We start from the raw sequence: 18,651 nt of genomic DNA, 5'->3' as shown, positions 1-18,651 counted from the left end.
CAAATAATTTAGAGTGACCCCCTTCTCCCGTCTTCCCTACAGCGCCTCTTCCCTCCGCACTGTGCACTTGGCACTTAATGTCTATCTCTGGAGATACATTTAGCACATACATACATGTCCGCGTACTGGTAAATGTTTGGAAATGTCCCGTCCATCAACATTCTATCACAAATTCCCTTTCTGAAAATTTTGCTTCCAGCATTGCAGAGGCACTTTTATAGGAAGTTGATGAAGCTCAAGATTTGGGACCTCAGGTTGCAAGGATCCCTTCTAATTAAGTACTCACTTTCATATCTAATTTTTTTATTTATGATTTTGTATTTTTTTTTTAAATAGAGCAATCTAAACTGTCTAAAGCTTCAGACCCCCCAAAGCCTGGATCGTCCTTGCATTTTTGCCCTCCCCAGCTCTGATGCAAAACTCAGTCAAAATAGATGCCTTAAAAACTTTCTTAAGCCACCATCTTCCCGTAAGAGTGACATGAGAATCCTAGACAAATATAAGACAGCACAAGTGTTTGCCTCCTTTGTACTCCCAGAGTGGCCTGTAGATATTTCTAAAATAATTCAGTCATTGCACAGCCCACATCGCATTAGAGTCAGTTAAAGGCCCCACAATATGACTCATCCAGGACAACATGTAGATCTTTGAAGTGCGTAGGAAATAAGTCTGGACGTTATTAGACATCAAGCTCAAATTTAGCCTAAAGCTTGACCAGGAAGATGCTGCCAGAACACCTGGAATATCCATGATGGACATAACATAAATGTGTTTTAGTCGTGAAGAATTCCCAGCCTTTTCCTGTTTTGTGTCTTTTTAGCAAGTTAATAAGTTAAAGGTCACCTGTCAAAATGCTATCTATTTCAGATAGATCCCTGAAACAAATAGCAGCAGATAATTGGGAAAACCCTAATGCTTAATGGGGGTATCATATTCCCTGAGATTCATTTTTACATTTATTCCTTCAAACCTTCAACACACACTGATGAGTAACTACAATTAAGCATTGGAAAGAAAAAGATACGCTTTATACAATAGGAAGTGCTAGTCCTAGAACCAAAGGTGTTATTTTAAATTCTAGATCTGAGAAGACCTTCAGCCAGTAGGCACAACCCACTCTACCACTGGTTTTGGAATGCTCCTCACCACCAGCACAGGGCTGCTTGGTTGGCTGTGTGCATGAAAGGGAAATTCCCCCTTGGTGCTTGCTGCTTAGACGTACTCTTGGAGCAAAGGCATAGATAGGTCTCAAATGAGGCCGCCATGGAAAAACAGAAAAATATATCTAAAGCATAGTGTCAACACAGTAAGTTTATACCATCAAGATGCTTTACCTAATTTACTTATCTAGATGACAACACTTACGTATTGTCTTTATTTTTCATATCACCACCACCAATTATTGATCACCTACTATGTACTACAAATTGTGCTAAGGTCTTTACAAATATTATTGCATATGTTATTGTTAATCTTTGTGACTTTACATGTGGAGAAACTTAGGCCTGAGTGGATTAGAAATTTGCCTCAAGCCACTTGCCTTGAATGGATCCAGAATTCAAACTCAAGTAAATAAATTTGAATGAGTCGTCATAATATCGTTGTCAACTTTCTCTGCCAGTTTAAAAAATACTAACATTTCATAAAAGCAAGGACATTTTAATAAGGCAAAACAAAGGAAGACCTAATCTTAGAATAAAAGACAGTAGGCTCAAGTGAATAAATACAGCTTCATGGAAAACTCACTAGGTTGTCCTTATTTTCCTCATTGGGCATATGGACCGGCTCTAGCCCTGGGCCAGCATTTACCACCTGAGGCACGTTGTCTCTTGGTTCCTTACAGCTTGAGGGGTGGTCATAATCCCTACCCTGAGGTTTTTAAAGGGATGTTTTATACCTGTAGTTTTCAACTCATCTTCTTTTAAGGTGATCTCAGGGGAGGCACTAAAATTCAGCCGTCATTTCGTTAAACACTTAGATTTCTGCAAGTCCGCATCTCAGAGTCAAACTATAATGTGAATAATTAATTTGTTCCCCTGTATGTCACCCTTCCTTTGTACTATCCATTATTTGTGGGGTATTTCTTCCATTCGTATTATAAATTTTTGTATTGAATTTATTTTTTACTCTCTTTGAAGTTGGAAAAGTCATCTGGTTCTATTAAATTCCAAATAATAGGATTGCTTTCCCATAATAGCCAGAAGTAAACCTCATGTTCTTTGCCTCAGTCTTACAACCTAGCATGCATTCACAGGGGAAATGAGGTTAAAGCAACAAGACAGTCATATTCAAAAACACTGAAATGAGTGGCTCTACAATTTCAAAGCATTTCCACACACATTACCTCATTTTTCCTCCACAGCAGCCCTGTGAAGGAGGAGGAAGCTGGTCTTCCATGTTACAAATGCAGGGCTGAGGCACTGAGAGATGAAGTGACTCGAAGGTCTCACAGCTCGTCGGTGAAAGGGACCAAGACTAAACCCTCTCTGACCATTTCAATCACACTCGTTGAATTGCATTTTTACCCTTATTGTCTTCATTCATTTGATAAATATTATTGAGCACCTTCTCAATAATCAGAAAGCATGGGTTGAGTCCAGCTGAAGACACGAAGTACCATATAATTCCGTGTTTCAGGGAGCTTACAGTCTTTTGGGGGCTGAACACAAACAACTGAGGCAAGTACACAAACAACTTCAGGACTAGGCAGAGTACATGTGCTATTCAAAGCTTGAAATAATGCATCACGAGGATCCAAAGAAGGTACAACTCCTGTGAAATTGGTTGAGCCTTACTGCCTCACACTCACATGTGTTTTCCTCGTCTTTCTCAGTTAGATTTGCAGTGTTTCTCAACCCCTTGCACCAGAATCATCTGGAGTGCTTATTAAATACAGATTCTTGGGCTCCACCTCAGACCCACCAAAATAAACATCTCTTGTAACCCAGGGAATTTTTTAAAAATACAGAATGCTTCACAAATTTGCATGTCGTCCTTATACAGGGACCATGCTAATCTTGTCTGTATTGCTCAAATTTCAGTATATGTGGTGAACCGAACATGGGAATTTGTATTTTTAACAAGCTTCAAGGTCAGTCTGATGCACACATTCAGATTCAGAATCACTGTTCTGAGGTTTTATTCTTGCATTTGGGCCTTTAAAAGGATAGAATATATGAAATAATGTGGACATTAAGTCATAATATGGCATTCACTTTTTGTCATACTCATTTACTCCACGTAACACTGCCCCCTGCATGCTGATTCATTAGAATGCTATTTGTCTCTAAAATACGTTCCTTAAGAAATTATCTCTATCTCTATCTATCTATCTGTCTATTACCAAACTCTGTGATACATTTCTCTCATGCTAAGAGCTACCTTACCTTCTCAGCCAAAAAAACATTATCTAATGACAGCACTGCACAGTCCTGGCAGAGAGTATCAGCCCTCTGTACTAAGTGTATGTTCTACCGTGTTTTCTTGAATTAAGTGTGTTCACAATGTGTAGACTCTCTCAATACCATTTTCTGGTCAGTTCTGGTAAATAATTTTGACCCGTAGCGCTATCAAAAGATGACAGCACAGGTACTGCCATAAAGAAATATAGAAGAGCATCATATTGGATGATAAAATTTTTTAAGCAGTTCAAGATGACTTTAAGGAAATGGTTGTAACAGAGGGAAAGGGTCAGCAGGGATTCAGCATGGTGGAAATCCTTTGGCATTATAAAGGGTATCATAAACATTCCTTCAACCAGGCAGGACGGACTAACAATTATGACTGGTTTAGAATGGGAAAGAACTATGCTTTATGACCTTAGGAGATTTAAAGAGAAGAGAAAATCCACGTTAGAGGAACCCCTGGACTCAAGGACTTGACCAAAACAGCCTGTTCACTCAGGCTCCCCTGGAACGCACACTCCTGCAGTTATCGGGAATGCTACAGTGTTGTTGGGACTGCAGCCTCCATGCTCATAGTGTTTCACTGCAGCCGATGGACATAGTTACAAGACACTAGAGCAGTGGTTCTCAAACCTCAGAGAATCACCTGGAAGACAGAGTCTTGAGCCCTACTGCTGGAGATTCTGATTCAGCAAGTCTGGGGCGAGGCCTGAGAATCTGCATTTCTAATAGGCTTCCAGGTGGTGCTTGATGCTGCTGGTTCTCAGACCACACCTTTTGAGCAGCACTGATCACTACCTGTAATAATGAACAGTTTTCTTTCTATTAAACTAATATGTATTTATAGCATCAAACCTAAATACTGTGTCCATTATTTGCCTCATGGTTGAAGAAACTTAGCTGACTAAATAGAAAACCAGTTGGCATGGCACTGTTGTACCTGAAACATAATTACGTCTTATAATTACCTAATTCTGTCCCTTTGACCATTAATCATATCTATTAATCTTTTTTGTTGTTGCCTTGCCCACATATCATGGGGGGTGGGGGTGGAATCCAAATGTTAATAAGTGTTAATTATGGAGTATTAAAAATCAAATCAAAATAGCGAAAATCATGAAAAAATAATTCATGAAAGCTGACAAGCCTTCACCCTTAATCATCATCTCAAGGTTAAATAATGATCAGAATTCTTTCAGTTGAAGTACTTATGTTGCATCTTGATGTTTGACTATCATATAAATATAACTATGCTATTAGGCTCTATTTTTCATTGCAGATGAAATTGATGCATCTTTGTGTGGTGCAGTCTGACATAGTAAAATTGTTACTCTCTAGGTAGGATATTCATAAAAATGTAATTATCGTAATCAGAACAGTCTTTAAGCTCATGAGAGGGGATTGCCAGATTCGTGATTGGCAGTTTTCAATCACTTCACATATAATAAAGAAACTTCTTAAAGCTGCTTTGGGAATCATTAATGTCTTACAGAGAGAAACTATGCTGATCAAACAACAAAGGGTGTTGGGAGATGGTGATGAGAACTTTAGTTGGCCTCCTCTGTCTGGCTTTGAGTAGGTTTGGACAGAGACTTTTAACATACAGCCATGCACCACATAACGACATTTCAGTCAACAACCGCATATACGACAGTGGTCCTGTAAGATTAGTACCGTATGGCCTAGGTGTGTAGTAGGTTATGCCATCTAGGCTTGTATAAGTACACTCTATGATGGTCACACGATGAAATCGCCTACTGACACATTTCTCAGAACGTATCCCTGTCGTTAATGACGCATGACTGTATTTCATTCGGTTTACTCACTAGCCGGTTTAATTAGCAGTGCTATTTGCTGGGAAAGTGCTTTGAGAAGAAAGAGACCGTAGAAAGACCACCGCTACTGAAGAATGCATTTATCATTTTCCATCTTGTGTTCATAACTTGCTGGAGGGGTACCCCAAAGTCACTGTGCCTGCACCATGCCACCTGGGGAAAATATAGCAAGTGCCATCAGTGGGACTCAGCCCTTGGTTAGTTGGAATTTCCAGTGTTCTTAATGTCCCAAATGCTGGTTTAGGCAGCATGCTTAATAAATGTGGAGATACCACAAAAATCCCATGCTGGTGTCCTATAGAACTAAAAACCAACAAAATAAAGTTGATAGGCTATTCAATTTGAGGAAGAAAATAATCTATTCAAATCAGAAAGCAACTTTGTTTTTGATTCCCACTGTCTCTTTTAAAATTACTCAGTAGGGGAAAGTTCTTCCCCTGCCCCTGAAAGAAAACCTCCATAATCCTATGACTTTTTTAAAATCACTCTTTTGTAGTAAAAAGTCCTACAGCCACTTTAAGTCTCTAACACGGTCTCAATTAAGAAGTTAGAATATCCAATCTTGTGTAATAATCAACTCCTGGAATCAGATTTAGAGGTGAAACTTTTCCCTTCACCCCTCTGGCGCCTTCTGCAGCCAAGAAGCCAGGGAAGGGAGCAGTGTCCATCTTTTCCATTCCTCCACCTACTTTTTCCAACTGTCTGCCCCCATTTCACTAGCCATGGTTCCTTCCAGCGTCTAAGCGGGAAGAGGGAGAAGCGTTCTTAATTGACTGGTTTTCACTTAAGGTGGCTTCTTTCTTTCTGGGGTAGGCTACGGTATTGAAAGCTGCCTCTTCCCGGTGTGGGGTGCTCTCATGGTTCGTCAGAGACCCATCATCCCCCGTCTCATTGCTGGGGACCTGAAGTTCCCTTGGTCAACTAAAACTCCCTGCTGAAACCTAACAGTCCCTCTAGGTGGCCCTGTTGGACAGGAGCTAAATTCCTTTTCTCTTCCTCCCTCCCTCCCTGCCTCCCTCCCTCCCTGCCTCCCTCCCTATCCCTCAACGCTGGCACACCCAATCCAGCCACCTCCCCTTCCCTCCCACTGTTGGAACTCTCTTTCCTTTCAGAGTTTCCAGGTGGGAGCCAAACACCAGTCGACAGCATCCTCCAAGCTGCAGGAGATGAGTGTAAAGCTCTCTGAATGAAGCCTTTTCAATGAGAAAGCAACTTTGCGGTGGGACAGGCTTTTGGACTATCCCCCTCCAGAGAAACTGCCTTCACAAATCTTCCTTCCCAATCCTCAAGCCCCCTGACTTTTTGTCATGGGGAATGACTGTTCCCTGCTCTTGCTGGGAGTCCTGCACAAGGTGTAACACTCTGGGCTTTTCCTGGCACCACTAACCAACTGTTACTATTCACTGGTGGGGAAAGCTTAGCCTGGCCCCCCTTCTTCCTCTGCTCTGTACCTGTTCTGCTCAGAAGGCTGGCCTAAACCTGTGGTTCAGTAAACAGCCACCCTTGGCTGCCACACTACACTCCGCCCTCCAGCTCGACCTCTTTCAGTAACAAAGGTGATATTTTGGCTTCCATTTGCTACCTTTCATTTTGTTTCTCAATTTGTTCAGAACCTGGGTGGGAAAGACAGGTGTTATTTATTAAGCCCCCTCAGAGCTCCAATATCTTTTTACCTGAATGAAGGTAAAGGATTGGAGTCATACTACCGCTTTTTGAATAACCCTCTTGAAGACTTCTACCTTTCTTTTTTTTTTTTTGGTGAGAAAGATTGACCCTGAGCTAACATCTGTTGCCATTTTTCCTCCTTTTGCTTGAGGAAGATTGTCCCTGAGCTAACATCTGTGCCCATCTTCCTCTATTTTGTATATGGGACGCCACCACAGCATGGCTTGATGAGCAGTGTTTGGGTCCACCCCTGGGATCCAAACCCGTGAACCCTGGGCCACGGAAGCAGAGCGCGCGAACTTAACCGCTACACCACAGGGCAGGCCCCTGACTTCTATCTTTTTATGGCTCCTCTCTTTGGCATGTGATATATTTTATCTTGATGTCTCAGTGAGAACTTCTTATTTAAAATCTTGAAATGTGTCACATGGGAAATAACCAGCTAAAAGCTTTTAGAGTTTTCTTGAGGAGTAATTGATTATAACAACTATTTGAGGACATATATATAGCAGTGAAATGAAGATCTTTTAGATAAAACTTAAAAATATTTCAGGAAGAAAAATAACTTTCCAGGAGACTCAAATTTTTTCTTGGCTTTGCTGAAGACTAGCTATATGACTTTGGGGAAGTCACTCCCTCTCTTCAGACCTAAGTTTTTCATTTGTAAAATAAAGTTTGGCCTAAAAATCTCTCAGGTCGTTTTCCGACTCTTATCATATATCTATGAGACCTTGAAAGGCAGTGGGAGAACATTTCTGTTGCTAAGCAGGCATCGCTGGCGATATGGGTGTGAAGGTGAGCAATGAAGGCTCCGCACGGTGTTCACGAACATGGCCCTTCCTTCACTCACTCAGACACAAACACTTACTGAGTGCATGCATCTGTATACTAGGAGACACTTGGGTGCGTAAGATTTAATCCTCAACCCAAGGAACTTACAAACGTGAGGGAAAATCTACACTGTTCACAAATATTGCTAAATAGGATGCTTTATTTACCAACAAATATTTGTGTTTGTTGTACAAAAAACTGTGTACAAAACACTGGGGTTGTGCTTGTGGTGCAGTGGGTACAGACTTTCCTCTCAGAGCACCTTGGTTACACGTGTGGGACAGACCTACACAGAGCCCATGATCAGGATGGGTTGTTGAAAGTAGAGCGAAGGCCACGTGACAGCCCACAGCCCCAGATCTGCCCTCACACCCTTGGTCCTGTGCTTCCAAAGACAAAGACAAAAGACGTTTCCCTTAGGAAAATGATGGTGGTGCTTCTCTTCTCTTCTCTTTTCTTTCTTTCTTTTCTTTTTCAAAGACATGACTATCAGTCAGGATTCACTCTGTTTACAGTTTGACGACTACATAGAAAAATGTGTCTATAAAACACCTGGGAGCTGTAAAAAGGCTTGAGTAAGGCCCAGAGAGCCAAATAAATGTTATTTATTCAGCTGTCTCAAGCTATTATTAATCTCCTTACACCCAAGGATTGTCTGTCCTCTCCTAAATTTTATTTCTAATATTCTTGCTACATAGGGAAAGAAAAAAAAAATCAGGAAAATCAAAGTCCTACCTCCCTAAAAAACTATCCTCAAGTACAAATATTCTTTATGGCATTTCGGGCATGCTTTGATGCTCTGCACCAGAAAAATGGCTGCAAACACATTTATCTGTTCTAGCAAACGCAGTAGATCCAAGTAAGTTACTTGTCAATGCAGTTCAGCAAGTGTCTCCTGAGCACCTTTGGTGTACCTGGCTCACTGCATTAAGTACATAGAAGATACCAGAGATTCTGGTATGTTCTCTAAGCCACAGCGTCAGAGTAAACGGTGAGCCCAATGCCTGACCCACCACCTATAGACAGGAAACCTGCCCCCAGTCACCTTGGAAGTTGCTCTTTGCTCTTATCTAATCTCCAAAGCTGAACCCTAACCCCACCTTCCTCCCTTCAGTGACTTCTCCAAGATAAGTTATAGTCACCTGCTCAAATGCATCACCTTATACATTTTTAAAGGCTTTGAACTTTATTGTCATCATGGACATTTAACTCACTCAGAATTCTGATCAGGTAGCTTTTCCTAGGGAGGTGGGCTCCTGTGTTACCTTGTCCAATTTTAGTATTCACTAGGTTGAAATCTCTTCTAGGCAGGATCCCTAAAGAGAGGGCACTTCCACTGAAGACACATGGGGAATGTTGCTTATTGGCCAAAGGAGAAGGGACATCACCCAAAAAGGTATACCAAACAGTGAGACATGTGGGGTAAACCTCCAGGAGGGCAGAGAAGTTGGACAGGGTTGTGCCATTCTTAAGGTGATCATATTTTCCTAATCAGACACCAAGGCAGATGGCCTGACACATGGTCTGAAAACAGGACAGATTATTTGAAATCCGGGATATATGATCACCATCTTCACAGTGAATGAAGCCAGCAAGAGCCAGCAGCTGTTCAGAGTGAAAGGCATTAACAATGAGTCTCTATACATTGAGGGATCCAGAGGAGCGGGTGGGAAGCCTGCTGACGTCATCCACTTACGAGCCAGGGCTCCCTCACACCACACAAAGAGGATTTGTTACTGAGGGTTTCTTGGAACCACTTGCTGTCATCACCTTGTCTGCAAGGACAAAGGTGCAATCTACTAACCAAAACACAATGACACTTTGCTTCCAAACAACACAGTCCAGGAATGCAAAATACAAGAAGCATGAGCATAAGGTCATACGTTCACTATATCTCAACAGAACACAAAGCAGCAGGCGCAGGAGCACACAGAGGACGGATCAGCAGCCGTCCTTTGCTTTTTCAGCTCCACGGCTTCTTCTCAAACAGATTTCAAACGTCATACTATTTTTTAGACTAAATCCTCATCACTCTGCCTGCTAAATTCGTGCATCCAATTTGAAACTCGGGAACTGTTTTGTTACAAAGGAGGAGATTCAGAAATTCCAATTCTCCTACTTAATAAGAATGTTATGTCCAGCATAATGTAATAGGAGGAGTTTCCCGTTGTAGTTGTGTGCTTTGAGAATGATTCTTGGAAAATATTTTAACTCCAATTTCTACCACCAACAGAAGTTTCTAGGCCTCCATCTCCACTTTCAAGTTGCTGTGTGCTTTTTTAATTTATATCCTATCAAAACCTGATTTTACTTAAAATATGACAACAAAATAAGTTAATTTTGATGATTCAATATCTTGTGCTATCTGTATCATCATTTTAGCACGATTAAAAAGGATAAGAAAGACTTTGATTTTATGGGAAACTCAAGGTCAAGATCTATAGGTTTTTTCCTCTACATCAGAGCTTTAAATAGTAAGCAGAAACATAAAAGAGATTTATTTGAATATTCCTGATGTGTCAGTTAGGTTGTTTACAGCTGCCAATGATCAACTACAAGTGAATTAAATTTACAATCTCAGAGAAGAAGAAGTCTGGAGATATGGCATTTGCAGGATTGGCTATTTCAGAGGCTCAGTGACCTACTGAGGACCTGGACCCTTCCCACATTCCCATCCCATCATCCTGAGCACATTGGTGTTAATCCTCAAGCTTGCCCACTGTGTTCAGAAGATGGCCACTGCAGCTCCAAATATCAATCTCACACATCATGTAGACACAAAGCATCGAGTACCCTCATTAAGAAGGAAAGAAACAGTTTCCCAGAAATCAGTCAGGCTTTGAAAAGTGCATACCTGGTCAGCCTCTTAAGTGGGAGGTGGGCTCTGTCAGCACATAAAAAGGGTGGGAATAGTCAACCAACAATACTGCCATAAGTGGGAGTTGAGAAAAATTCTGTTCACCTATACTGAAGGTTAATAGAGCCTCCTGATCATTTTCCAAGGAGATTATGTCTGTGAAATGAGCTTACAACCAAGTAACCATTTTCAAAGCAGTTAAAACAGTATGAAGGAGAGGATATATGTGATGTGTGTCTGAGAGAGTGTGTAGCTTGAGAGTTGGGTTGAGGGGTGGCCAAAAATGAAAAATCTTCTAGACAATGATAATTAATGCCTGCTAACATCATATGCCTTCCTATGGATTATACAATGTCACCTATGAAGTGTGCTTGCCAAAAAACAAACCAAATCAGATTAAACCTCTAGATCTAATGCTCAGCTTACAGGAAGTACAGTCAGAGGAACTTGTTAAACAAAATCAGCAAAATCCAGAAATGATAGAGGAAATTTAAACCTGACTGGATATTTGATGATATTAAGGAATTTTTTTCAATATTTTTAAGAGTGATAAAGGTATTATGTTTATGGGTTTTTGTTTTTTGTTGGGGTTTTTTGTTTGTTTTGCTGAGGAAGAGTCACCCTGCGCTAACACCTGTTGCTAATCTTCCTGTTTTTTTCGCTTGAGGAAGATTAGCCCTGAGCTAACATAACATCCGTGCCAGTCATCCTCTACTTTGTACATGGATCACCACCACAGCATGGCTGACAAGTGGTTCACGATCTGAACCGCTGAACCCAGGCAGCCAAAGCAGAGGGCGCCAAACTTAACCACTACGCCACAGGGCCAACCCTATGGTGTTTTTTTGGGGGGGGGGAGTACACTTCTTTATTTTGCTAGAGTCACTTAATGCAAATATGTGGGGTTATGTTTTTTAAGAGTCCAAATCTTTTAGAGACACATGCTGAAATATTTATAAGAGAAATGATACGACATCTGAGATTTACTTCAAATACCTCAAAATAATCCAGGGGTGGGGTGGCAAGAGTCGGGGCATAACAGGCTATGAAGACTAATAGTCATTTATTCTCTTTCAGTAAAGTCTCTGTTCATCTCGAGAAGGTATAAACCTGGTGTACTTAGAACTGAGAAACTTAATATTTAGACTTAATTTGCTTGCTAAAAATGACAGCTGAAGCAAAAATCAAACCTCTTAACAGCAATAAGCCAATTTTGCTCCAATATGACTTCATTATCCCAACTCTCTAAAAAAACAAATGCAACATACATACACACACACTAAACAGCACAAATAGTATTCAAATTTTCTCAAAAATATAAGTAAGGAAGACACCCTTCAAGTTCCAGATTGCTTGCAAAAGACCCGTGAGCATAGCCTCCAATCAGATATCTAAACAATATAGGACAAAACTGTGATCTGATATATCTAGGTATTTTCCTGGCTATATATAAACATCCCCTAGACTTCTATTTCAGTCATTCTGAAACTAGCTCAAGATATTAGTTTGGTTCTCACTTCTACCTGGATGAAATAGTGACAAAAGGTGGGGAAAAGTTGGGATGGGAATTGCCCAGCCAGGACCATAAGGGGCTGAAGGAAATAATATTTATTTTGCTATCTTTCTACCTCCATGATCTTCTTACTTTCTGGCTCCATCCCTCTTCATCCCCTACCTAGGCTTATCCTGTGCTCATGTCCTCTGGCTTCCCTGAGCCTTTTTCATTTCTGGCCTCTCTCTAAATTTTAGAAAGATTGGCCCTGTGCTAACATCTGTTGCCAATCTTCCTCTTTTTTCACCCCAAAGCTCCAGTACCTAGTTGTGTATCATAGGTGTAAAATTGTAGCTCTTCTATATAGGATGCTACCTCAGCATGGCTTGATGAGCCGTGAGTAGGTCCGCGCCCAGGATCCAAACTGGTGTACCCCGGGCCACTGAAGCGGAACACGCGAACTTAACCGCTATGCCACTGGGCAGGCCCCTCTCTAAATTTTAATGCTCCCAAATTTAATTACAAATTCCTAAATGGAGGTTTCAATTACAGCAACATACAATCAAACATTACTAGAATTTTAGATTTGCTTTATCCCCCCAGTCATCTTCCATCAAAATTCCAATTCCCATACTCTCAGTGTGCTGATCTAATCTATCAGTTAGGAAAGCAATCTGATTAAACTACTTCTAATAGACATTCTCAGCTACCAGTTCACAGTCCTAAGGGCTATCATCCTCATATTCTCTCTCATCAGAATGCTCAGAGGTTGCATCTTACAGAGGTAGGTATTACTATGCCTTCAATAACAGAAACTAGGAAGAGATACAGAGAAGAGAAAAAATTTCAAGCATGCCTGATCATTCTAATTTACTTTAATGTAATAAAAATTCCCAGTTAAAGGTGTAGCCTGGTTAAAGTGTTTGGGAATGAGAATGGTATCGATTACTTGAACAAGGTACTGGTAGGTTTTGTTCTTCTACCCTGATGAAAATTTTGTCACAGAAAAGAAAAGAAATCAAGATTTAGGCCTTACAGGGGCCGGCCCTGTGGCGTAGCAGTTAAGTGCATGGGCTCCACTGTTGGCAGCCCGGGGTTCAGATCCTGGGCACGCACTGATGCACCGCTTGTCAGGCCATGCTGTGGCAGTGTCCCACATAATGTGGAGGAAGATCAGCACAGATGTTAGCTCAGGACCAGTCTTCCTCAGCAAAAAGAGGAGGATTGGCGTGGATGTTAGCTCAGGGCTGATCTTCCTCACAAAAAAAAAAAAAAAGATTTAGGCCTTACAATGTGTGTGACAAAGTTCATGTAATCTAGACAGTCCCACAAAAGTTTTTCCCTACTGGGCAGACAAGGTGACTCATGACTGCCCCGTCCTACTTTTTTTATGCCCCGCACTGAGATAATAAGGAAATATTTTAAACTATTGGATTTTCAGGCAGGAATATATTTTAGAACAGTAGTCTCTAAACCTTACTGGTCATCAGAATCACCCGGGGATTTTTTTTTACATAAACATTTTCATCTCCCCCTGTCCTACCAAAATCAAATTCTCAGCCAGGATGCGAGAAAGTCAGGGGAAGGGTAGGAATGTTTTTAAATCCTCCATGTAATTCTAATGATCAGTCAGGTTTGGACACTACTGTTGAGAGCACAGAGGTACCTCCCAGTACCTCCTAAGTCGCACCACCTACCTGCTCGGGACCATAAAGAGAAGAGAAGAAAAGCCTCTCTGAGCCCCAGCCTGCTTCCCACCTACCTGGCAAAGTGCATCACTGTTCTCAGAGCTCTGTCACCTGGACCACCCAATTCAGATGTTCATACTTCTGCGCAAGTAGGTGATTCCTCCTGTAGAAAACAAGAAAAGAAAATACACTTATTAGGACCCTAAGTATCGAGCTTTACAATAGCTAATTTCATTTACTAAGGACAATGTCCTTGAAAGGTTGGTATCAGCACCATTTTGTAACTGAAGAAACTAGGGCTGAGAGAACTGTGGTGTCATTTTGCCAGGTTTCCCCCACGGTTGGTTGCAGAGTGGGGATTCGGAACCCAGCGCTGTGGAACAGGATAGATTATTGACGTAGCCATTTGTGTCCTGTTCTTATTTATGTTGGAGACTTATTTGATAGAAGGAAAGGGCAATTCTCTCCTTCTTTTCCTCTCTGGACAGAAACTTGGCTTTTTGTTCTGAGGCCCAGGATCCTGTTAAGCTCAGGTATAAGAGCTTCAAGAGCTTCTTTGTGTTTCAAAAACTATCCTGGTAAATGCCCCAACCAGGACTTTGAGAGTTCTTGGCTCTTCAAGAAAAGAAGCTGGAATTATCCTAAAAAGGAGGAGATGGAAGGCAGTGTTTCACAGGGAAGATAGATATGTCCTACCCAGAGAAGTTGAGTTCCCGGAGGCTGGAGGGAAGCTTGGACATTTGTTGCACCCAAGTGTATAGAACAATTCAGAGTTTTCCACTGCACCACAGCTGCAAAAGGGGAAGAGTGTGCCACCCTCAACCAAACTTAGGCAGTTGTCCCATCTTAAAACCTGACTCATGGGGAACCCCAGAAAGAGAAGAGGAATTAACATGCACTTCACTCCTGTAGTGTACCAAGAACGTCTACCCCTGGGAGTCTTGAGCGCCTCCACAGGGTGTCAAGCAGATGGCAGCCCTGCCCGGGCAGCTTTTTCCTCCTCCTTCGCGTCCCCCACAGCTGGCTACCACGATGCACGAAAGGCTATACTTGTGTACAGAGCCCTTGGGTGAGAGATCTTAGCTATCTGCTCATGGAGTGTGATCATCTGCTCACAGATTTATGGCCTATAAAGCATCTGGTTCTTTATCAGAATTAAAACAAACAGGATGAGTGAAAGAAACCAGGTATGAGAGAGCATAAACTGTATGTTCCACTCATATGAAGTTCAAAAACAGACTAAACTCACCTATGGCGATAGATGTTAGTACAGCAGTTACCTTCGGCCAGGTATGAACTGGGGCAGGAAAGGGCACGAGGGCGCTAGAAACTTTCTATATCTTGATCTGGATGGTGATTACACAGGCACATACCTATGTGAAAATTCATTGAGCTGTGCTCTTACGACTTGTGGACATTACCGTTATGTAAATGTTACCTCCACAAAATAAATACATAATAAAAGCAGACAGGCCAACAAACACCGATACTAAACAATAACCTACAATGATCTGCAAGCTCCAGCTTGCCTATTACTGGAGCCACTTAGTCCCCTCTTGCTGACTCAATCCCTTCCTAATTCCTAACATTACTCTGGCTCCCTACCCCAAAACTGCACAGGAAATTTAAAAGCCAAAGAAGAGCACTCAGCCCAGTAGCCCTCACCCATGGGGTAAACCGTAGCATTGTGTGTGTGCGGAGATGACAGAGCTAGCCTGCCCAGGTTCAAATCCTTGCTCTGCCACTTAATGGTTACAGCCTTAAGCAGCTTACTTAAATTCTCCATTCCTCAGTTTCCTGATCTGTTTAATAGGCTTAATAATCAGGATTAAACAAGATTAATCCCTGTAAATGCACTCAGTTAATACCTATTATTACTGTATGCCAAGCCGATGGTAAGCACTTGACCAATATTATCTCCTTTAATCCTTGCAGGAACCCTATCTGATAGATGCTGTTATCCCCATTTTACAAGTGAAGAAACTGAAGCTCAAAGAAGCTGAACTTGCCTAAGTTTACATAGTTGGCAAGGGGCAAAATCGAGGTTTGAACCCAGGTCTGTTTTTTCTTTTCCTGTTAAGGGGCTTCTCTGACACCCGCTGGATCCTCCCAAACCCTGCGTTCCGTCTGCTTCCTCGTGGACTGCCCTAGAGCTAATCCACCACTAACCTGCATTTCTCCCATTGCCTGCTCTGAGACTGGACCACATGGCTCATTCTTCAGGGAACTTTCTAGTCCTTTGGATTCTGTCTGAGCCCCAGGTACAAAACAATCAGACTAAATAATAGGCAACGATTGGATCAAGATGGTGAACTGAGCTCATAAGACCATGTCCCCTCCCACCCAAATTTTCTTACTATGACAGGGGGAAAGTGTTGTTTTTAAAGAAGAAATCCATACAGCACTGGTAAACAGGAAATGGCACTATTATCAGAAAAATTTGAAATATCCGGAAGGTAGAAGTTAAATAAATCAGCATTGACAAGAGTGAAGAAACATTACATCTCAAAACTGGCTGCAGAAAATGAACCGAATAAAGGGTTAAAATAATAGGAAGATAAGAGCGAATCCAGAGAGATTCCAAACTCAGAGGGACGTTTACAATAATACAGAAGCAGGCTCTGAATCAACCATCAGGATAATTTATTAAAGAACTGTATCCAGAACATAGGGCCCATCCGCCTTCCTCTGCCCCTAATCTGGCAGAAAGGAAACATTGGAAGTGCTTGGCCTAGGGAGGAGACAGAGGGATGGGGATGGGGGATGGGAGGTGTGTACCCAGGAGGAAGTGTTAGGAGATGACAAGGTAGTTTGGCAAGGAAGACAATGTGCACAGTCTGCCACCAGAGTGCAGCTTCCTTACCTGAGCATCATGGTAGGGAAATACTGCAGATGTGTGGTATATTGGTTTTCTATTGCTGCCATAAATTTCCACAAGCTTAGTGGCTTTAAACAACACAAATTTATTTTTTTATGTTTCTGTAAGTCAGAAGTCCAGGGCTAAAATCAAGGTGTGAGCATGCCTTTCTGGAGACTAGGGGAGAATTTGTTTTTCACAGTTTCCAGCTACTAGCAGCCACCGTATTCCTTAGCCTACGGCCCTCTTTCCTCCATCCTCAAAGACAGCAATGTTGCATCACTCTGACCCTTCTTCATAGTCACATTTCCCTCTGATCACAGCTAGGAAAGCTTCTCTACTTTTAAGGAATTATGTTGTTGGGCCCACCTGGATAATCCAGGCTACTCACTCTTTCTCAAATTAACTTAATCACATCTATAAAGTCCCTTTTGCCATGTAAGGGAATATATGCACAGGTTCCAGGGATTAGGCCATGGGCATCTTTGGGGCCATTTTTCTGCCTACCATATGTGGTTATTGGGTGCCTGGCAGATAACCCTGCTTCCTGGTTGGCAGTGGAGTACTGGCTGTTCCACCCAGGACCTGAATCTGGAGTGACATCCGCAAAGGCTGATGGCAATGACCTAACCAGACTGTTCCTGCAGAGCATCCTTGGCTGTGGCCCCTTTGGTTCCTGCTGGTTTTTCAAGCCTGATTTTCAGCCTTCTGGTCAATTCTGTGAGCTACCCAGTAACATGCCAATAAATTATTTTTCTGCATAAATTAGCCAGAGCCAGTTTCTGTTACTTATAATCAAGAATTCTGACTGATACAAAATGTCCTACCTGCCTGCTCCACACCTATTTATCTTCAAATGTTTCCTGGGGATATTCCCCTCCTTATATAGAACTTATATCAGATCTTGCATTCAGAGAAGAGGTCTGTCAGATAGCACACCCACAAAAAAGCAGATAAAACCCATACCACTTACCTACAATAATCAACCTAGTTGTTTATTTGTAAAAGTAAAGGATAACCCAGGATCACCAGACATTAAGGCAAACCAACAGCATGAGAGTCAAACAGACAAAAACGAACATATAGACCTGACCTGGAAGAAAAAGAGATTGGAATGAAATTTTCATCTTAAAAAAAAAAAAAAAGAGTCCATTTGGTATATTCAGGGATATTTGAAAATATTTTGCCTACAGACAAAAAGAGCATTCAGAAAGTAAGAGTTATTGGAAACTTAAAATCCAGTGAGAGGACTTCATTCACCACTGAATCTCAGCACTTAAAATAATTCCTGGCACACAGTAGGAACTCACAAAATATTTGTTGAGTGACTGAATGATCAATGGGACCTACACAACTGAAAGTCAAATTAGTGATCTGAAAGATAAAGGTAAGAAAATCTCCCAAAACTTGAAATAAAAAGGACCAAGTAAACAGAAAATATAAGAAAGAACTTAAGCAGTACGAAGAATAATCCAGTTCTGAAAACCCATCTAATAGGAGCTCCAGAAGGAAGGTACAGAAACAGTAATAGGAGAATCATCAAGGAAAATGAATAAATAAGATCTCCCTGAGAAAGCACAAATTATTCATTGAAAGAGACCACTGACAAATCCTGGTGAAACTTTAAAAACCCACAGATAAAGAACATGATTCTGAAAAATTCCACATAAATAAAATCTACAAAGGGACAAGAAACAGATTAGCATCAGACTTCTCCTCAGCAACCCTGGGTTGAGGAGACACTAGAGCAATATCTTCAAAATTCTGAAGGGAAAATGACTTTGAACCTAGAAGTTTATACTGAGGCAAACTTACCATCAAATGTCAGAGCAAATGGGAGAAATTTTTGGACACATAGGGTCTCAGAAGTTTTGCCACAAACACACTATCTCTAAGATAATTTCAGTACTCAAAAATGCCCTTGAACAAAACAACAATGAAAAAAATAATACAAAGGAAAAAGATAATATGAGATAAAAGAAAAAAAGTGAGTCAAAAAAAAAAAAAACCCAGTAAAACTTA

At 41.4% G+C, this 18,651-nt stretch overlaps 1 non-coding gene across 1 annotated transcript; it reads right to left on the bottom strand.

Annotated features, from left to right (window-relative positions):
* Positions 1-2,958: 2,958 nt before the first annotated feature.
* On the bottom strand, positions 2,959-3,062 carry LOC131411083 (U6 spliceosomal RNA). Its single transcript, XR_009221478.1, has one exon. It is a non-coding gene; the product is annotated as a U6 spliceosomal RNA (small nuclear RNA).
* Between the last annotated feature and the right edge of the window lie 15,589 nt (positions 3,063-18,651).

This window comes from Diceros bicornis, chromosome 10, assembly GCF_020826845.1.
Source record: "Diceros bicornis minor isolate mBicDic1 chromosome 10, mDicBic1.mat.cur, whole genome shotgun sequence".
NCBI classification, from domain to species: domain Eukaryota; kingdom Metazoa; phylum Chordata; class Mammalia; order Perissodactyla; family Rhinocerotidae; genus Diceros; species Diceros bicornis.
This window is presented reverse-complemented; position numbering and strand designations above follow the sequence as displayed.